Here is a 23246-nt window from a genome sequence, read left to right as displayed (position 1 = left end):
TCAAGAGAATGAATTCTTCTTTCAAGAGGCTCAAGGGCTATGGGCTGTCATATCATTTCTCATATCTGGGAAGTGGTGATACTCTGTTTAAGATATTAAAGTCATTTTGAATTTATAGAAAATGTAGGAACTTGGTAGGGATATCTATCTTTTGAGTACCACCATATGACCAAAGAATCGTAGCCAAAGAATTTTATTGTTCTATTGTTAAACATTTTTTATTATTATTCTGGCTCTGTTAACTAGCCTCCTGGGATAACAATGCTACTCTTTGGTGTTAACAACTGTTCCTTGGTGCCTCCTAAACTGCAATCCCTTAACCCTCTTTATGCTCATAGAGACCATTTCATTGGCATCATCTCCCACTTTTCTTCCCACTTTACCAAGAGCAACCATGCAGTTATCTACATGAATTCTGTGCTTTCCTTAACGATATATTTCTCCATGATTTGGGAAATGAAATCTCCTCAGGGTCCTCCACAAAGACATGGATAAAGTTTATGTGAGTAAGTTGCCAAGGATTTGCTCCTTAGATCTTTGGAATCTTCTTTTATACTATATTGAGTATTTTCTGATCTCTGAACTTCTTTTAAGGTAGGCCTATACTTGAGTCTAAGTTTTAATCATTCAATCAAACAAATGTATTTCAAGTTTATTTGAATTCAGGATCTCCAAAAAGTGTATCCCTAAGGACAAATACATCAACATCTATAATTATGTTTCTCTCTCCCTGTTTTAGCACCTTAGAATCCATTCCTACATATACCTCCCAGGCTTTGGCCACTACAAAATTACTAAAGTTTTCAAGCTTTGCAATTGCTCTGGAGTACAGTGTGGAATCAAAATAAAGGGGAATAAAAATAATGTGAATTCTTTTGCAATGTGACTTCAAATAAAGCAGGGCCACCTAATCAGAAGGGACAGTATCTGCTGGTAGGGCAGTGGGTCTTGTAGTTGAATTTACTAGAGTTACTTAAATGTCCTTAATAGTTATTTTCATTTCTTTAAAGCTGCCAACATAGAAGCAGCCATCCTCCCAACAACCTTTGTTTGTTTCATAGTAATGACCTCAGCTAAGTTGAACTAAGCAGCTACCAGTCTAGCCAAGTTTTGCTGTCAATAAACAACTTATTCAAATTGACCACCAGTGAAAAATTACTGTCTCCCCTGTTGAATTTTCTAATAATAACTAGGTGCTCATTGTCTTTCACCCTAACTGAGTAAAACAGTCAATCTGAGGTTCTCATTTCCGTAAGGTTCTATTCTATTGTTCTACACATTCATTGTAATGGTAATTTTATTGGTAGGAATTTATTGTTAAGAATAACCCACTTTTTCCTATAAACTGAAAGCTTCTCTAATTAAAAGTAAAGAATAGCCCACTCTAATTGGTATAAGCACAAAAAGGATTTTTAAAAGAAGATCTCTCTTTCATAGAATTGTTGAAAAGGATAAAGAAATAAAATGTAGGTTGGATTTCCAAGATGCATATAAGAGAGTCTCAGCCCGAGAACTTCTGTATTTTCCATTACCAAGAATTTTTAAATAAGGAGGCTGCCACTGTAGATAATGATGGCAAAGTATACCTCCTCTGCCATAACCCAAACTAGTGGAACAGCTGCCTATGCCCTATCCCTTTAAATATGAACCTCATTCTCTTCTCTGTCTAAACTACAGTAAACATCTAAGAGTCCTAAAACACATACCTATACCTAGGTCTAATTTTTTTTAGTTCCAAACTGGGAAAATGGTATATATAAAATGAGAAACATCAAAATGTGTAGATAGTTCAATATAATTGAGGGTTAAATAGAATTTAGGCAGCAACAAATGCAAGAGTCATCAATTGTGAAAGGATCTAACAACCTATGAAAGAGAGCCAGACCACCCTCCAACAAAAACATAAGAGCGTTTGTTAAATTAATGTGTATCTTACGTAATTTATCAGATGCTGTAGGGGTTTCAACACTGCAAAGAAAGAATAATACATTATAATTGTAAGGATTTTTAGAACTGAAAATATAGCTCAAGAGTATCAGTGCACTGTTAGCTGGCGAGCATGCCTTCATGTAAATGCTTTTACATCAGAAAAGTTCTGTGCTCATTTGGCACATGGAACATTAGCAACAATTTTATCTATCTTCTCTGGGCTCATGCATGATGATTCCAAGTTGGGAAATGACTCCAAAGCAACTAATGATCACTAATTGTATTATACCACTAGCCAGCTCCTTCCCCAATTTAACAAATGAAGAACCTGTGACGTAGAAAACTTAATATCTAGTTAAAGCACCGTAACTTTTTAATTAAGGGACCAGTTGGACTCAGAAAACCAATTTCTGATTTCTAACACTATCTAAATATCTTTACTTATTCATATTCATCTTTCACCTCAAGTCATTTTTTGCATTTTAAAATTGTTTGGAGTAAAAATAATTTCATATAATTAGCCAAGGTTTAAGTTACAACTAACCAGAAACTTATAACTAACTCTGAAATGCAAAATTTTAAATATGCATGGAGTTTAATTTCACTCATAATTTTTTCTATCTCCATTATCAAATTCACTAGATATTTTGAAGTTGAGTAGAACCTTTTGTATAAACATAACCTTGATGAAAATGCATGTAATTTACTTGGAGGAAGCGCACATCTTAATGCACTGATGATTTTTAAATTTCTTATGCATTTTCTTTTAATTTTTCTACTATCCCTCTCCATCTTGAAGAAAACATAATGTAGTCCTAGCTATTGTAATTATTTCACAGTTAGGTATCAAAAAGTATGAACATTTAATAACAGTCCTGTTTAATTATGCCCTAAAAGCCTTTGAATGACTTTGACATTGAGTAAAACAATAGAAACAACTACCATTTACTGAATTCTTAGGATTCAGTGTCAAGCATTAGTGCTACATTTCATTTATTTTCTCACAAGCATGCAGTGAAGTGAGTGCTATCCCCATGTTTATATGAAGAAATGGAGACTAAAGAGATTAACCATATTTTTCAATATTCTGGTTACAAGTAACAGAAATTTATTTAAGTTATTTCATACAAAGGGGGCCTTATTAAAATAATACAACAACCTCATTGACATCCACGGTAAGTAAATGAAATACACATCGATCTTATGGTGGTAGGAATTGAAAGGGCAAAGACTAAGTTTTATTCTTCAATTTCCTATTGCAAGATCATTCATTTCTGTGGCTTTTTTGCAGATCATTCATTTATGGCTTCTTTTTGCAGATGTGCTTATATTGTTAATGGTGACTTCAAGTGATATTTTGAGATATTCAATGAGAATAACCTCATTGTCTCTCTAGGAGCAAATCTCACTTTATTTGAAGGATGGATGAGCCATTGACTGATTGACAGTTCTTGGTTCATTTAGGGGGGGAGTGGGGTAAGAAAAGGCAGGGTCATGTGGTACTAGAGACTATGACAGGCAGATTCCGATTGTTTAGAATGTTAAGTCTGCTGAACAACCTGATTTATATGTAAGCAATTTCAATTTTGAAAAGTCCCATGTAGTAGTGACTGCAAAATATAGGAACTGAACTCATATTTATCTAACCTCAAAACCCCATTCTTAACCATTGGGTTTTGCAATGTAATGTGTTCAGAAGCTTCAGGGAAAGAACAAACAGGAATATTTAGTGGTCTCTATAAGGATTAGTGATGTTTTCTGAAAGTTTAGAATATACATGTAAGGTTAATTTATTATCTGTGGAGAGTTGTTGACAACTAAGGTTAATGCTGGTTAGATTTTATAAAGACTGAGTTTACCTGTGAAGAATAGAGTATACTAGAGTCTACAGTGAATTCACTGGTGGTTTTATGTAATCTTTTTTTGTGTGTTCCCTTTCCAAAATGCTGAATATAAAAAAAGGAGAGACAATGGATTTCTTCATAAGCAATATATGTCAAAGTTAACCTCAATATATAAAACCAAATCAAAATAAATGTTTGAAGTCTTTTGTGCAATAGAAGCTTTTTTTGTTTTTTTGCATACTTACATGGCCTTTCTAGAAACGTGCAAATGAAATGTTTGCGTTTCCTATCAAATATGTTTAACATGCTTGCTAACTGTTTGGAAACATCCAAACTCATAATTGAATTGCTTTCTTCACATTGAGTTGAGTGAGTGTTTAAATGGAAGTGCCTATTTTTGAAATTACGTAGATAGAGTACTCTGGCTTATTTTTTCATATAATATGATAATAAGGAAAATGTATCATCTGACTAAAGTTCAGAAATATTCCATGGACATATTTTAGTGAGACTTTTAGGATTGTTTGTTTGTACTTACCAGACAAAAATTTAGATGGAATTTTTCATCTTGATCATATATCTGAATATTGATAAGTTAATTGTAAGATATTTGGGGACATCACATATATTTGTCATTGACCTAGGTTAAAAGCCTGCTATAATAAAGGGTCTGGCTCTGTTAGGGGTTGAACCATGTCTCACTACATGGCATCTTAATGTCCTAATCCCCAGTCCTGGGGGTGCGAACCCATTTGTGAGTAGGACCTTTAAAGATGTTCCTATTATTTGGGGTGTGGACTCCATTCTGAATATGTTCTTCAAAGTTACTATATTAGTCTGCTAGGCTGATGAGTTGCAATATACCAAACGTGGGCTGGCTTTCAGCAATGGGGATTTATCAGCTTACAAGCTCACAGTTCAGAGGATGGAAAATTGTCAGCTCAAGGCATCATCCAGACAACACCTTTTTCCTGAAGACAGGCTGCTGGAAATGCTGGACTTCTATGACAGATAGCAAGGCACATGAAGCCATCTACTGGTCTCTCCCTTCTCTTCTGGGTTTTGTTGCTTGCTTTCATCTTCTTGCTTTTGCAGCTTTCTCTCGGAGCATCTGTGACTTTATTTCTGAGTTTCATTTCTTATGAAGGACTGCAGAAAGAAAATTAAGACCCACCCTGAAGGAGGTGGCTCATATCTTAAGTTAAGATCCTGCTCACCAAAGATCCCACTTACAATATGTCCACACCTACAGGAATGGGTTAACTCCAAGAACATAATTTTCTAGGTTCTCCCATAAAGCTTCCAAACTTGATGAGGCCAAATTAAATTAGGGTGGGTCTGAATCCAGATGGTTGAAGTCCTTATGAATAAAGGAAACTGCTCACAAATGTAAAAGCCAAAAACCAGAAAAAGCTAGAGAATGAGACAGCTTGCCATGTTTGGGAGGCTGAGATGCAAATCAAGGAACCCCAAGAATTATTGCAGCCAATACTAACAAACTAAAGATTCCAGGAGAAAGCACAGCCTGTCAAGACTTTGTATTTTAACATCCCAAACCCTGAGACAGTAAATTCCTGTTGTTTAAGCCAACCAGCTTTGTGGCATTTGTCATGCAGTCCTGGCAAAGTAAGACAGCATTCATTTTTAGTGTTTGATTGCTGAAAACTTTCAGCTTCCTTCTGCCCCTCTTTCCCTCTTGCCGCACATGTGGGCAAGCTGAAAAGATAGATCTTGCACTCCCTGGTTGGGTGCTAGCAGGAAGGTCAACCATGTAAGTGCAGAACTGTGGGTAGAATACTCCAACCCAGTCCCCCTTCTCTGCTTTCTCAAACCATGCTGTAGCTACATGGGGTTCTCTCCTTCTCTCCCCAGGAAATCTCATTATGTGAGAATAAGCCTTTTCATTCTCTTTGCCATGTATATGGCATCATCACTCTTCATGTCTGAGCCAAATTTTTGGTGGAGATTCATCCATTTTCCAAAGCTACATTTGTCAGAAATGGAGTGAGATAAAATCTTGTTCCTACCTTGACTCCAGCAACGAAAAAAAATATTTGACCAAGTGATATGCTCCTCTGCCTTTATAATGATCACATTTACTAAGCTGAAGTACGTAAAAGACTCTGCTAATTGATTTGAGGTATGTGGATGGCAGGAGGAAAATTATTCACAATGGAAGAGCTGAAGAAACAAAACTCAGCTTCAAGTTTCAGATTATTGAGTTTGTCTCTTATTGAATTAAGGAATTTGATATTCTCATTGCAGAATCCAATTTATTTGGGAAAATTATGCATATATATATGTAGTTAAGAATAGTGGATTTTAATTTTATTATTATAGTTATTTTTAGACTCCAAAAAGTATTTTATTAGCCAAGCACACCATTAATTGTAAAATATTTCACTGTTGTATGTATTGCTAATATACAAAACATCCTGACAATTCGAATTCATACAATGCTTTCTAGTTTCTTAGATGTTTTATGCTTATAAGAAGGACTCCTAGACCTTGTGCTGGTTTGAAATGATGTATGGACCCTAGAAAAGCCATGTTTTAATCAAAATCCCATTTTGTGATAGCAGAATAATCCCTATTCAATACTGTATGTTTGAATCTGTAATTAGATAATTTCCCCAGAGATGTGATTTAATCAAGAATGGTTGTTAAACTGGAGACATGGATGATTACATGTCTCCACCCATTTGGGTGGGTCTTAATTGGTTTACTAGAGTCCTATAAAAGAGGAAACATTTTGGAGAATAGGAGATTCGGAGAGAGCAGAGAATGCTGCCACACCATGAAGCTAAGAGTCCACTAGCCGGGGACCTTTGGAAATGAAGAAGGAAAATGCCTCCTGGGGAGCTTCATGAAACTGGAAGCCAGGAGAGAAAGCTAGCAGATGATGATGTGTTCGCCATGTGCCCTTCCAGATGATAAAGAAGACCTGACTGTGTTCACCATGTGCCTTCTCACTTGAGAAAGAAACCCTGAACTTCATCAGCCTTCTTGAATCAAGGTATCTTTCCCTGGATGCCTGTGACTGGACATTTCTATAGCCTTGTGTAATTGGGAAATTTTCTTGGCCTTAGAACTGTAAACTAGCAACTTATTAAATTCCCCTTTTTAAAAGCCATTCTGTTTGTGGTATATTGCATTCCAGCAGCTAGTAAACTAGAACAGACCTAGACATATTTTCATGATACATTATGCTTCTACATACATAAAAAGGAAATATGAGCAAAATAAGATCTTAAATTGTCTTTAAACAGTCAGGCTGTCTTTGTACTCAATGACACTTATCTCACAACTGCTCCTGGCAGTCAAACATTATCTCATTTCAGAAATATTGAAATGGGAAAATATGTTCATCTTGAAATTTTGTAAAACACAGAGTTCACTGAGAATTCCCAATCCCACAGAATTAGAAATTACTATTTTCTTTCTTTTCTGAAAAGCCTACAGAGCAACAAGGAAGATTTCAAAGAAAAAAAATTAGACTTATCAACAGTTCCAAAGTGAAATTCAGACACAAATCAATTGAGCAAATTCCAAAATATAGTAAATATTTTTAGTTCAGTATATCTGAAAATCAAGATAGTGATTACCATGTGACAGGCATTGTTCTAACATTTGCTTTACAAGTGTTGACTCATTTAGTCTTCACAACTACACCAAGAGGTACTTATCCTCATTTTATAGATAAATAAATTGGGGCATTGAGAAGATGGCCGCCTAAAAGAACATAGAGATTAAATGCCACAACCAGGTATAAATATAGTAAGTCTGATCCCAGAGTCTCCTTTGTTAATTAGAGACGAGCAGAACTGACATGAAAATTTGCAAAAATGTGACAATGTGATAGGAAAGTGCTGGGCCTTGAAGTAGCATGTCTCAGAAATCATCAGAAAATACTCATTCCCTGACAGAGAAGGATTTACTTTGAATTAAAACATCTTTGAGCAGGACTAAAAATCTCTAAGTATGTGATCAATAGGAGAAGCAATGATAAAAGGAACCAAAAATACTCAGGGGAGGATCCAAAATTGACACATATGACTGACCCAAAAGTGAATAAAGCACTCTGGAAAACAGGTTCTATATCTTTTAGATATAGAATTGTAGCAGCATCTAGGGAGAGAACTGGTTCCATTGAACCAGAATAAGGTTGAGAAGTAAGCGCTGGCTATATGGAGAGGCCACATTTGCAAGAAACTGCCATTGGAGTGAAACCCAAAAAATTACTCTTGCCTCTCTGATCTTCCACAAAGATTTCGAGCTAATATATTGCCCCCCAAAATCTACTCAGTCAAATGCAGGTTGAAGAATGTATATAACATCCATATAGAGGTACTGGAAGTAAAATAAAAAAGTGAAGGAAAGTAGCCAGACTCCCCTATCCATAAAGAAAAAATGTGGCCACAGAGCAGAAGAAAATTCTAACATACTATTCCAACCTGAATGTCTATAATAATAAATACGTGATAAATAAATTGCAGTTATGAAGAAAGACCACAGAAATGAAAGAACTCAGATAAAAGGTCTTTAGGTAATGCTTCTCAAAGCCTTAGGATGCATTGAGATTAGGAATCTGGACAAGAATATAAATAAATGCTCTTCTTCCTTCAGAGAGAATATCTTGCTTTGAAGAGAAAAGCCAGCTGAACTAAATGAGATGCTTAGTGAAGTAGTTGAGCTACATTCTGTTGTGAGTTTCTTGTCTCATCGCAGCATGGCTACAGTTCACAGGTGGCTCAACACTGGACCAGGAAGAGGTCTGTAGGTCACACTTTGCACAGCATAGGTCTAGAGTCCAATTGTAGGCAATGAAAGACCAGAGTCAAAAGGAGGAGATAAAACAAATTAGAATAATCATCTAATCAAAGCCATTTCAGAGATGATGATCAAACTACCCCCAAACAGAAAGGAGAACAGACACCATGCAAAATGTAGTAAGTTATGTAGGGAATGAAAATGAGACATGTCAATAAAATGAGATTAAAAGAACTAGAAAGAAATTTATAGCTATCGGATACAGAGACAATTATACATGACTAGAAGTAGGAAGAGAAAACCATGGAACAACACAATGTTTTTATACATGCTACAACATTGCAACCTCCTAGCAAATGGACTAATGGTATTTTCTAGGAGAATCTTCATGGAGCAGGATGTCTGTGCTGTATGATTGCACTTAGAAACAAGCTCAGAATCCATGGATTTCAAAGGCATTGTTCCCTGGAAACATTATACATAAACTATGCTACTACCCGAGTATGAAATAGAGATGTTTCATAACCTAAGCACTTTGTCCCATGTGCTGTAACCCTGAACAGCTCACATGGAGACCAAAGACTGTAAAACTCATATGCAAAAGAAGGAGCTACACTGAGCATCTCAGAACTCTCCCTGATGTTTTTCTGAACAACTTCATTGCGTGTATCCTCAAAATGGTAGTAAAGCTCGATAAAGGGCAAGATGTCTGATTTATATGTTTTTGATTAGTGAGCTCCATCCCTCATTTTATCTGAGTTAAGAAATTTAAACAATAGAAGATAAGTTTTGGTATGTAATGTGATCATTCTTTTAGTTAAACCTTCTGAGTAGAGGAGTATCTGGGGAAAAGGCAGATAATGCTTCCATCCTGTGGTAAAAAGCCCTACTACTTTCTTGCTTCAGGAATGTCGACAATATGTTTGACATGTTAGTGTATCAGAAAGTATATCTGATGCCAGAGAAAATAGAATATACTGTCAATATAAGACCAAGACTATCAATCACTAGTTTGATAACATTAGAGGTATTATGTGATTAATTTGCTTGATTTCACATTTTAGTTTTCAATTGTTTTTGATACTTTCACAGTTAAATGAAAATCAATAAAGCTTTAAAAAAGATTTTTGAAAGAATAGTAAATATTTTACCTTTTGAGATGTTTGGAACAATTATAAAAACATGAAGCCTTTCGTTCCTTGTATATTTATAATATAGTCAAATACTGATTTTCCTAGTCTTTCCCCTCACAAAATCAGCTTTCCAATGACTAAATTTTGATTTTTAACATTTTAATACGTTAATTCTATTTTAAACCTTAATATATTTATCACTTTTTTCTAAAGTTTGTTTTGCTGTTTTTTTTCTAAATTCTTGAACTTCAAACTGTTTCTTTCCTTTCTTTTTCTCATTTACCTTCTGAATGAGATTCTTTGTATAATGTTCCCAAAGCTACTGCCCTTGCTGCTTAACTGCAGTCATGATTTCCTACTTCATTCAAGAGTCATTTACAGGTGTTTTAAAATTGTCAAGGCTTTTTTTGTATATATTTTCATTAATTTCTGTTCAGAAACTATAAGCTTGATATTTTCTGTATTTTGTAATTTACTTAGATTTTTTGGTTTCCTATTTACGGATGAATTTTATGAATGACACTTGGAGGCAAAAAAATGCATAGTCTCTCTAATACACAATAAAACTCCACATGGACAGCTATTTGCTTGTGTTTCTGTGAGTTTCTTCTTGTATTTTCAATAGATGTTGCAATAATTATTTGCGTGCTATAATATGACCATTATGACTGCATCTTAGATCAAGAAAAAAGGCCCACTTGTTTAAAATAAACACAAAAAACCAAAAGATGTAAAAAACAAAGCAATGTTAAAAGAATTATCATAATGTATTTTCATGAATTCAAATGGGAAAGTTTTATTAACAAAACATAAAAGTTCCAATCATTAACAGAAAAAGTTTATTTTATGATTATAATTATATTATTTATGTTATGAGTACTGTACATCAAAAGACATGATGAACAAACCACAATCTAGAGGATATTTGTCATACATAGAATGCACAGAGGACTGTTATTTAAAATATGTGAAGAACTACACAGCAATTTAAAAATAAAGAAGCCAATAGAATAAAATAACATGATAATAAGTACAGAGGAAGAAATATGAATGATCAATAAGCATATAAAAGATGTTTAAACTCATTAGAAATCAGAAAATGCAATTAAAACTGTAATGACATAATTTTACATGATCTGGAATAGCAAAAATTTAATTAAATGCTTCTGAGCTCATGACTCAGAGAAAACTCATATAATGGTGGCATGTAATTGGTACAGCTACACAGGAAAACAATTTTGAAATATCTTGTGAAAGCTGAACATAGTTGCAATGATTATGTTCATGTGTTACTTTGAATAGGTTATGATATCCAATTGTTTGGTAAAGCAGGCATCGGCCTGATTGTTACTGTGATGGCATTTCAGTTAATTCCATCTATGGCTAACTGCATCTACAATCAACAAAGAAGATTGCTCTCACCAATTGTGGAATCCCCAGATCCAATCAATTGCACCTCTTAAAAGCCAAAACGGAGGATTGGAGAAATAAGAATTTCTGCCTCATCTTCCATCTGCCAGCTTCCCCTGGTAAATTTGGACTCAACATCAACATTATATCTATCAGAGTTTTCAGCTTGCAACATGCAATCTTGCCAACCCCATGGTTGCGTGGGCAAATTCCTCACGATAAAACTACACTAAATCTTTCTTTATATATCCAGTTCTATTTCTCTGGAGAGCCAGGTCTTTGGTTATGGTTATCTGTACCTTCAGATGGTTATCTGTATGTTCCAGCAATGTCACTGCTAGCTTTATACTAGAATATATAGTTGTATGGACATACTAGGAGATATATGCAAAAATAGTCAGAGCTGTACTAAATGTATCAACAAAAGATAGGAAGTGACCCAAACCACTTTGATTACCTAATTGAGGCAACGAAGTATTGTAAAACTGTGTAAATCAATGAACAACAATTATCTGCAACAATAATGATGCAGTTAGAAAAAAATGACTGATTTTTTTTCTAAAGATACACTGCCTGACTTTTAAAATAAAGGCAAAAAAAAAAGCAACAAGCAATACATTTTTAGTGATTCATAGATTCTCACAAAAAATGGATAATTTATTTTTAAAATCACAATAATGTTCTTATTTGATATGTAGGCAAAGTTCTGGATAGAGACATTATTGATAATCTAATTGGGTGGGGCTTGAGATTACAAATTTGTATTTAAGCACTAATAATATACGTTAATTATACTATTATATTTTGCAAGAATTACACTCAAATTAAAGTAAGTAAAGCTTTGTACAATAATAAAGTCCATAATCAGAGCCACAGCTAACTTGTTTAACCTCTAGATTTGTAAAGGACCTGTAAACAATTGATTCTTGAAAAAAAGATGATCTTCTTCCCCTTATCTTGATTATTTCCAGGGAGAAACTATATTTAATTTCTTATTTAATAGTTCAAATATACGACGATCTAATACTTTCGATATTAATTTTAAATATGTGTAGGACTTTTATATCATGGGTAATTTCAAAGCTCCATTTTATCAGTTTATATTTGGCTCTTTTCAGATTAAAATTTCAATTTCAATTTCCAGAAAAGCTAACTGTTTTTCACTGATTTCAAAGAAATGATAAAAGTCTTTCATTGCTACTTTTCTAGGTAATGGTACAGGCTATCATAATTGGGTTTTAAATGGATAAAGCTAATGCAGAAATATAAAGTGATGCATTATTTTGTGATGAAATGAAGCTTTGCATTTTGTTTGCTTCTTTTTTCTCATCATGACATGAATCATTTCCTGACCCATATTTGCTCAACTCGGTAATTTAGCTATCATTCAGCTATGATCTCTAGACTAGTGTTGAGTAAATAAAAAATTGAAGTACTGTCAATATAAAGTAAATATTTAACTTTGATTCTAGTTTAGTATTTTTAAATTATTACATAATGGTTTATTATGTAAAGAATCACTACATGGCTTCTTATTAATATACAAATTGCATTTGCAGTGAAGTTTTACTGTCTTAAGTATTTCATAGTAATTGTTACTTTGCAGAATGGAATAATTTTATACACAGAAAATCACTAGATAAAAGAACTGTTGCAATAAGTGATTATGCATAAAACTGGATAGTTAGGCCAAAAAACTTAAAACTTTGTTGAAACTACAGAGTAGTGGCTAAATTATTACTTACATTTGCTATAGAATATTATTTCTATAATTTATATTACAAAAAGAATAATTTAAACAAAATTTCCTAACTGTACATTTGTAATTATCTCATAATTTAAAAACTCATTACAATGTGTTTAAATTATTCGATAATTCTGCTTTATACAGAATAGTTTTGAACTTTCGGATACATTTATGTGAGAGGAAACTACCTATTTTTCATATTCCTCTTCTTTCTGATTTATCATTTGAATTTGAGCTAGTTAAATTTTTTTTGTGAAGAATATTGCATGCAATAAAGTGATTCTTCTAGGCTGAACCAACTAGATTAGTTACAGCTCAGGGGAGAGTTTGCAAAATGATATTGCTATTGCTGCTTTGTGTTTTCCTATTTTCTGTTTTTATTTTTATATCAGTGAAAGTACATTCCACACCAGAGCTCTATAAAAAATAAAAATCCTGCCTCTGGCAAAAGTACACTTTGTGTATTTTAGTACCAAGCAAAATATTCTACCAATAAAATCTAATGTGTGTGTTCAGCTGTTAAAAACACTTGAAATTCAGAGCATGCATCAGAAAATGCATGCATTAAAGCAGGTTAGCCCCAAACTTCATCTAATTCAAATTCTTCATTTGCATCTTCATATATTAATATTTATTGAATTAACACATCAAACTCAAGGAAACTTAATCATCAAAGCTAGGATGCTATTTTAGCTTTTGTTATATTTAAAATGCCTATACACTTGTTTCTTATTAGGTATCTCACCTGATTATGTTAATAAATAATGAAATTGAATCAATTATTTTAAAATTACAGTTTAGCATTGTTTTATAGTTTTAAAATACCTTTTTTCAATAATTATAAACAGCTGAACCAAATATCTCATCAACTAACTGATCTGGCAAGGAAAAATTTCCCTGAGATAGCATTAGCCCAAGAAAGTTATTTCTGAAGGTACTCTCTGTAATTTCCAGCTACTTCCTAGATATTATGGCCAACATTTTTATTTCATTAATATGTTTTTCACTACCATGCTGCAAATTAGGTCTAATTATCTGCATCTTACTGTTGAAACTTCAGGCCAAAGAGACCGAGCAATTTACGTATGGAATTAAGCGAAATAAAGGTGAAGTTAAGATTTAAAAACAGGGCAGTCTATCACTGGAAAGGAACAGATGAAGTTCACAGTAAGAGGGTTTGCCCTTTATCCTTTTAGGGGACAAAAGTCAACTCATAACACCTCTCATCTGTCAAATGTAGCAATGGCAAGTTGCCATCAAAGTCTCTGGCTTTTGCTTTCTATATTGTATTTGTTCTCCTTTTTGGATTAAGTATAATGAAAATGCATTCTCTTGCAATCAGAAAAAATAATTAAGCAAAGATGTACCTGAACAGTCAAATAACACGTCACCATGTTTAGGAGAATAAGTAAAATTTATGTGTAAGAGAAACCATCTCAATTAATCCTTTGCAAATAGGTAATTTACTCATTTTTTAAACATACTTTTAAACATGGTTGATCACTTAGTTTTTTAGCTTACAGCAAATTACAACCAGCAAACCATTTAGAGAAAGAACTATGACAACTGGAAGCTGGAAGACTAACAATTTGAATTTGTGGAGTCCTAAATAGAAGAGGAAAGTGATATTAAAACACACACACACACACACACACACACACACACAGAAGTCTTGACCATTGATTATAAATGGAAACATATTGAGACACCTCAAAAACCTCTATCATAACACTGTATTTTTATTGAGGTTAATAATTTATAATAATAATGGTAAACCTGGGTCATTGATGAAAGTGTGAAAACAGATCCTTTGTTAAAGAATGTAAATAATTATGTAATAAAAATATCAGTTGAGAGAAAGTTGAAGTCTAATGTATTTATTACACGTATAGATTCTTTTTTTTCCGTATGGGCAGGCACTGGGAAGCAAACCCAGGTCTCTGGCATGGCAGGTGGGAGAACTCTGCCTGCTGAGCCACCTTGGCCCACCCCATCTATAGGTTCTTTTTTGTGTTAAAATAATTTTCTTCAAATGATACACTAACTTGATCTTAATATATTGGCTTTTTTTAAGTTGCCAGAATTGGTTTGCTAAGATTTCGGGAAATCTTAGTATCTCTGTGCGTACATGAATTTGATGTGCATTTTCCTTTTATTATATATTCCTTGTATGGTTTTAAAATCTTTTATGTATTAGAGTCGGGCAATGATTTGGGGAATGTTCCCTTATTTTCTATGCTCTCTAAGAGCTTGATTAGCATTGGAGTGATTTATCCCTTGAAAGATAGTAGGATTTGCCCTTAACAACTTTGGGGTTGTGAGCTTCTTTGTGTAGAAAATATCATTTCTCTATTACTGTACAATTTATTCTTCCTGTATCAATTTTTATGCTATATTATTTTAGGAATTTGATTATTTCTTCTAAACTTTTTAACTTCATGGCAATATTATTTTATATTATTTACTGAGTTTTTAGCCCACTTAACATACATGAAGGTTAAACTAATTTAATGTTCAGGACCCCCCCTGGCTTCAACGTTATTGTTGCCTGGTGTTCTGCTTCTATCATATTTCCAGTCCTAATGTATTACTTATCTATTGAAGACTAACAGCCACCTGAAAACGTAGTAGCTTAAAACCACAAGCATTTATTTAGCTCATAGTTTGAGGTTTGGAAATTGACACTGTTCTTAGCTGGCAGTTCTGGTGTTGTCTGGGATTCCTCAGGTGTCTGCAACCAGTTTTAGGTCAGCTGAGAGTCTCTGCACTTGGGATTGGCCAGCTATCCGCAGGGACCTTTGGTTTTGCTTTACGTGGTCATCATCTAACAGAAGGCCAGCCTGGATTTGTTCACATCACACTGGTAGAGTTCTGAGGAAGAGAGAGCAAAGCACGCAAGGCCTTTTGAAGTCTAGGCTTGGAATTACCACATCACATCTGCTATGTTATAGTGGACAACGCGAATCATAAATACAGATCAGATTCAAGAAGTCAGGAGATAAGCTCCACCTCGCAATGGAAGGAACTTGAAAGTTTTATTGCAAGGGGCATGGACACAAGGACCAACACTGATCATTTGGGCATAGTAAAATATATACAGAAGCAAAGAAAGAAAAAAGCAATGATTTTTGAAGCACACTTCAAAAAGTTGTTACAGAGCAAATCCCAGAGTTTGTCATGGGTTACCATTCAACCATCCCAGATTTTTCCTTCTAGCTGCTCTAAAACACTGGAGGGTAGAAGGAACATTAATATAGTTCCAGCAGCTAAACTCATTTGTTTAATCCCATTCTTGTTATACCTACTTCTTCTTCTTTGATCCTTCCTCCAATCTATAAGAATCTTAGGGCAATGCCTGTTCTGACTTTTTCATGTTGAGAAGTGGTGTCCATACTAAACGATAGGTAGATGTAATTAATTGATAATCCTGGTGAGGCTGGTCCCTTTGGGCTTCAGGATTTTTCTGACCTAGGAACCCTTTGGGAATTATATGTTCCAGGAAGGCAAACCTAGTGCATGAAACCTTTATGAAGTCTCAGTTCCAGCCCTAGGGTCAACAGGAGTGATGTTGATTGGGGTTTAGCAAACTATGGCAATTAGCACTATCCTACTACTGAAGCTTGCGTAAGAGTAGCCTCCAGAATAGCCTCTTGACCCTATTTTGATCTCTTGGCCACTTTTTCCCCACTTTTGGTCAGAAAGGCATTATCCATCCTATAATGTCAGGGGCAGACTCATCCCTGGGAGTCATGGCCCACATTGTCAGGGAGATTTTCATCCTTGAATGCGTTGTACCACATAGTGGGGAGGGCAATGCTTTTCCTTGCAGAGATTGGCTTAGAGAGAGGGAAGCCACATTTGAGCAACAAAGAGGACTCCTGGAAGCAATTCTTAGGCCTCTTTAAGGGTAGTCTTAGCTTCTTCCCTACAGAAACAAGCCTCACAAGGGCAAGCCTCAAAATCCAGGGCTTGGCCTCTTTTCTTGGGAATTCCCAATGGTTGAGAGGGTTCCTAGGGTGTGTATATATATATATATATTTTTTTTTTCCCCCTTTAGACCTTCAAGGACTCTACCACCACTCTTCAATTATCAGGCCAGTATAGTCTGAGATGTATCCAGGTATTATATTAAGCTATATGGAATTACAAGGCCTCGTTCCCATTCTGGAATCCAGGAGTTTGGGTTGTTCAAATGAGCAATCCTGAGGGGTTGATTTAGATTATGTGTTAAAGACAAGTTGGGTTCTAGACATAAGAAACCTCTCTGCCTTTGGTCTCATATAGTAGCTGAAGGTCTAGAGAACATATACTCTCATCTTTTACCCTGTATTCTAACCTACCTTAGGCCCAGCCAGATTGGCATCATTTTAAATTTTCATTTAAGCCTGATCTCTTTTTTGGTTACCTTGGCTTTTATTGTATATAGCTATGCTAACTTTCAGGGCTGAAGCATGACATTTCTGGGTCTTAGGTGTCACAGAGTTACTCAAAGTTACAGGGAAATACCAGTTGGCACACATATAGCTCAGTGAGTATCTCAGAGTCCAGAAATCCATTTACAAGTTCAGACTAAATGTGACCTAATTTAGTATTATTATTTAATATTGGAAGTATTTGGTTATATTTATTTACATTTTTATTATTTCCCTCTCTTACCATTTGTTCTTTCAGCTTAGTTTGTGACGAAAAGTTTCATGTTATTTAATCAAATTAATTTGGTGTTGCATTTTGAAGATGTGGTTAATGACGACACTAAGCTGACATTAAGTAAAAGACTGCCCTTGATAATATGGGTGGGCCTTATCAATATGTGGAAAGGCTTTAAGAGCAAAAGCTGAGGTTACCCAGAAAAGAGGAAATTCAACTTCAAGGCTGTAGCATCAGCTACTACCTGAGTTTTCATGCTACTGGGCTGCCTACAGATTTTGGGCTTGCCTGCCCCACACTTTCTTGAACCAATTCCTTTACATAATTCTATTCAAATATGTGTATGAATGTGTGTGTTTGTGTTTCTGTTTCTCTGGAAAATACTGACTTATGTTCTCTTCTTAGTTCTATAACAAACCTATTAGAATTTCCAATACTGCAATTTTTGTTGTTGTTGTTGATGAACTTTGAGGTTTTTATTTATCTGAAAGTGCCAACATTCTTAAAGATTTTCTGGAACCCTACTCGGTGTTGTCACCTTTCTCTTCTGAGCACTTCTAAGAAAATTTCATTTATCTTTTGGATTCCAAAATTAAGACATTTTATTGTTATTCTTTGTTGAGTCTTTTATTATGACTTTTATTTTTGTAATGTTTTACTAGAAAAGTTGTAGGTTTACAGAAAAATCATGCAGAAAACACAAGAGTTCCCATACATAGACCCCCATGGCCATTGTCCCTATGATTACCACTTTGCATTAGTATGGTACCTTTGTTATAACTGATGGAACAGCATTATTATCGTACACTATTAATTATAGGCCATAGTTTATGGTTTACTCCTTCTGTTTTATAATACTATGGTTTTAATTTTTATTATAGTAACATATATAAAACCTAAAATGTTCTCTAACTACATTCACTTACATGATTCAACTGTGCTAACTGAGAGTGCTGTGCTACCACCACCATTCATTACCGAGACTTTTCCATCACTGTGGACAGGAACTCCGTCCCGATTACTCCCCAATTGCTGCACCAGTTCCAGCCCTTGGTAATCTGTTTTCTAGTTTCTGACTTTGAATTTGCTTATTGTAATTATTTGCTATCAGTGAGCTCATGCCATATTTGTTCCTTTGTGTCTGGCTTATTCCATTCAACATGATGTCTTCAAGGTTCATTGAAGCTGTCTCACATATCAGAACATCATTCTTTTTAAAGTTTACCCCCTTGATCTTATGTATCTCATGAATCTATTTTTATATCAGTTCTGCATGCTGCTCAGCCATTGCCTCTTCATTCTATTCACTTATTCCCTTTATTCTGGAGGTCAATTAGACATACACCATGTTTTCTCATGTCACTATTGCTTTCATCTTCTGTTTATTTTTCGTGTCCTTGCTTCAGTGCACTGCAATTAGGATAATTTCTTAAAATTTAACTTGAGATATACCTTTTACTTCTTTATTTGTGTCTAATAAGCTGTTTAACCCATCCATTGAGATTTTAATGCCAAGAATTTGATATTTAATTTCTAAAACTTCTGGTTCATATTTTTCTGGCTATTTTTGGTAGTCTTCATTCCCTAACATAATGTTTGTTCCAATTCTATATTTTAACATTTTTTTTCTTTCCTTCTTTCTTTTTATTTTTTTGTATGCTTTATGGCGGGGTCACATTTCATTCTTTTTCCATGTGAGTATCCCATTATTGCAGCACCATTTTTGTTTGTTTTCTTTTGTTGGTTTGCTTGTTATTTATTTGGGGGGGAGTGTATGGGCTGAGAATTGAACCCTTGTCTCCTGCATTGTAGGTGAAAATTCTACCTCTGCACTACCGCTACATTTACCTACCTTTAAAAATATTTTATACAAAATCATATTGCATCCTGTAATGTTATTTCCTGATGATTATATCCTGTGTTCATAAATTTTTATTTTGTTGTTTATATTGACTATAACTCATGATTTCACTCAACTGCTCAGTAATTTTCTTGTTTTGTATGCTATATTTTCTCAAGAATTAGTGACTATAGAACCATATTAACCTACTTTAAAATACTTTGACTTGGGGACTTCCTGGAAGATGGCGGCTTAGTAAGACGCGCGGATCTTAGTTTCTTCTCCAGGGCAGCTACTAGGGGACTAGAAACGATACAGAAAGCGCCCAAAGCCACAACAGAGATAAAAAAGACAGCGTACCCCATCCTGGAATGGCTGGCTGGCTGAGAGAAGCAGCTCAGGTGAGATCGCCGAGGCGCGCGGGCCTCACTGGGCGGGGCGGCAAGCGGCCGGAGTTACTCCCTTCCCCCTTCCCGGGCCGGCTGGGAGAATTGGAGAGGCGGTCTGAAACCGCGGCGGCGGGCGCCCACACCACGCGCGGCCCCCCGGACCAACTGAGAGAATTGGATCGGAAATCCCAGGCTGCGGAGAACGGTGACGGGTGGGGGAGGCCCCTTCCAAACCCGTGACTCCCGGGGAACGTGCACTCTCTCGGGCGGGCTGCTGCCGCTGGCGCTCTCCCGCCACGCTTGTCGCCCAGGGCCGACTAGGAAATTCGGACGGGCTCTTTCCCGGGCTGCGGCGACCAGCAACCCCCCCTGCGTTCGGACCCCGGGCCGGCTCAAGCCGCTTCGGCTAGCGAACCCCCTGGACGGCGAGAGTTTTCCAAAGTTTAAGGTCCCACAGCACCTTTTACTGGTGGGACCTGCAGACAAACGTGTGCCACGAGTGCCACCTACTGGGCAGGATAAAAAAACAGAACCCAGAGATTTCACAGGAAAATCTTCCAAACTTTTGGATCCAATAGCCAGGGAAATCTGTCTAAATGCGCAGACGCCAACAGAAGATAACGGATCACGCTCAAATAATTGAAAATATGGCCCAGTCAAAGGAACAAACCAATAGTTCAAATGAGATACAGGAGCTGAGACAACTAATGCTAAATATACGAACAGAAATGGAAAACCTCTTCAAAAATGAAATCGATAAATTGAGGGAGGACATGAAGAAGACATGGGCTGAACATAAAGAAGAAATAGAAAAACTGAAAAAACAAATCACAGAACTTATGGAAGTGAAGGACAAAGTAGAAAAGATAGAAAAAACAATGGATACCTACAATGATAGATTCAAAGAGACAGAAGATAGAATTAGTGATTTGGAGGATGGAACATCTGAATTCCAAAAACAAACAGAAACTATCGGGAAAAGAATGGAAAAATTTGAACTGGGTATCAGGGAACTCAAGGACAATATGAACCGCACAAATATACGTGTTGTGGGTGTCCCAGAAGGAGAAGAGAAGGGAAAAGGAGGAGAAAAACTAATGGAAGAAATTTTCACTGAAAATTTCCCAACTCTTATGAAAGACCTAAAATTACAGATCCAAGAAGTGCAGCGTACCCCAAAGAGATTAGACCCAAATAGGCGTTCTCCAAGACACTTACTAGTTAGAATGTCAGAGGTCAAAGAGAAAGAGAGGATCTTGAAAGCAGCAAGAGAAAAACAATCCATCATATACAAGGGAAACCCAATAAGACTATGTGTAGATTTCTCAGCAGAAACCATGGAGGCTAGAAGACAGTGGGATGATATATTTAAATTACTAAAAGAGAAAAACTGCCAACCAAGACTCCTATATCCAGCAAAATTGTCCTTCAAAAATGAGGGAGAAATTAAAATATTCTCAGACAAAAAGTCACTGAGAGAATTTGTGACCAAGAGACCAGCTCTGCAAGAAATACTAAAGGGAGCACTAGAGTCAGAACCGAAAAGACAGAAGAGAGAGGTATGGAGAAGAGTGTAGAAAGAAGGAAAGTCAGATATGATATATATAATACAAAAGGCAAAATGGCAGAGGAAAATATTATCCAAACAGTAATAACACTAAATGTTAATGGACTGAATTCCCCAATCAAAAGACATAGATTGGCAGAATGGATTAAAAAACAGGATCCTTCTATATGCTGTCTACAGGAAACACATCTTAGACCCAAAGATAAACATAGGTTGAAAGTGAAAGGTTGGGAAAAGATATTTCATGCAAATAACAACCAGAAAATAGCAGGAGTGGCTATACTAATATCCAACAAGTTAGACTTCAAATGTAAAACAGTTAAAAGAGACAAAGAAGGACACTATATACTAATAAAAGGAATAATTAAACAAGAAGACATAACAATCATAAATATTTATGCACCGAACCAAAATGCCCCAAAATACGTGAGGAATACACTGCAAACACTGAAAAGGGAAATAGACACAAATACCATAATAGTTGGAGACTTCAATTCCCCACTCTCATCAATGGACAGAACATCTAGACAGAGGATCAATAAAGAAATAGAGAATCTGAATATTACTATAAAGGAGCTAGACTTAACAGACATTTATAGGACATTACATCCCACAACAGCAGGATACACCTTTTTCTCAAGTGCTCATGGATCATTCTCAAAGATAGACCATATGCTGGGTCACAAAGCAAGTCTTAACAAATTTAAAAAGATTGAAATCATACACAACACTTTCTCGGATCATAAAGGAATGAAGTTGGAAATCAATAAGAGGCGGAATGCCAGAAAATTCACAAATACCTGGAGGCTAAACAACACACTCTTAAACAACGAGTGGGTCAAAGAAGAAATTGCAAGAGAAATTAGTAAATACTTCGAGGCAAATGAAAATGAAAACATGACATATCAAAACTTATGGGATACAGCAAAGGCAGTGCTAAGAGGGAAATTTATTGCCCTAAATGCCTATATCAGAAAAGAAGAAAAGGCAAAAATGCAGGAATTAACTGTTCAATTGGAAGAACTGGAGAAAGAACAGCAAACTAATCCCAAAGCAAGCAAAAGGAAAGAAATAACAAAGATCAGAGCAGAAATAAATGAAATTGAAAATATGAAAACAGTAGAGAAAATCAATAAGACCAGAAGTTGGTTCTATGAGAAAATCAATAAGATTGATGGGCCCCTATCAAGATTGACAAAAAGAAGAAGAGAGAGGATGCAAATAAATAAGATCAGAAATGGAAGAGGAGACATAACTACTGACCTCACAGAAATAAAGGAGGTAATAACAGGATACTATGAACAACTTTACGCTAATAAATACAACAATTTAGATGAAATGGATGGGTTCCTGGAAAGACATGAACAACCAACTTTGACTCAAGAAGACATAGATGACCTCAACAAACCAATCACAAGTAAAGAAATTGAATTAGTCATTCAAAAGCTTCCTAAAAAGAAAAGTCCAGGACCAGATGGCTTCACATGTGAATTCTACCAAACGTTCCAGAAAGAATTAGTACCAATTCTCCTCAAACTCTTCAAAAAAAATCGAAGTGGAGGGAAAACTGCCTAATTCATTCTATGAAGCCAACATCACCCTCATACCAAAACCAGGCAAAGATATTACAAAAAAAGAAAACTACAGACCAATCTCTCTAATGAATACAGATGCAAAAATCCTCAATAAAATTCTAGCAAATCGTATCCAACAACACATTAAAAGAATTATACATCATGACCAAGTAGGATTCATCCCAGGTATGCAAGGATGGTTCAACATAAGAAAATCAATTAATGTAATACACCATATCAACAAATCAAAGCAGAAAAATCACATGATCATCTCAATTGATGCAGAGAAGGCATTCGACAAGATTCAACATCCTTTCCTGTTGAAAACACTTCAAAAGATAGGAATACAAGGGAACTTCCTTAAAATGATAGAGGGAATATATGAAAAACCCACAG

The 23246-nt window shown here is 35.4% G+C and overlaps 1 long non-coding RNA gene across 2 annotated transcripts in view; it reads right to left on the bottom strand.

Moving 5' to 3' along the window:
* Positions 1 to 4655: 4655 nt before the first annotated feature.
* Positions 4656 to 23246, bottom strand: part of LOC143654808 (uncharacterized) — a 102894-nt gene continuing 84303 nt past the window's right edge. Inside the window, exon 4 of one of the 2 annotated variants that reach the window (XR_013161978.1) lies at positions 4656 to 4922. This is a non-coding gene — a long non-coding RNA (uncharacterized LOC143654808). Of the gene's footprint in view, positions 4923 to 15462; positions 15705 to 23246 lie in introns of those variants that run through there. The other variant, XR_013161977.1, reaches the window with a different exon arrangement.

This window comes from Tamandua tetradactyla, chromosome 14, assembly GCF_023851605.1.
Source record: "Tamandua tetradactyla isolate mTamTet1 chromosome 14, mTamTet1.pri, whole genome shotgun sequence".
NCBI classification, from domain to species: domain Eukaryota; kingdom Metazoa; phylum Chordata; class Mammalia; order Pilosa; family Myrmecophagidae; genus Tamandua; species Tamandua tetradactyla.
Note: the sequence above shows the minus strand (reverse complement) of the source record. Positions and strands in the feature narration are given on the sequence as shown.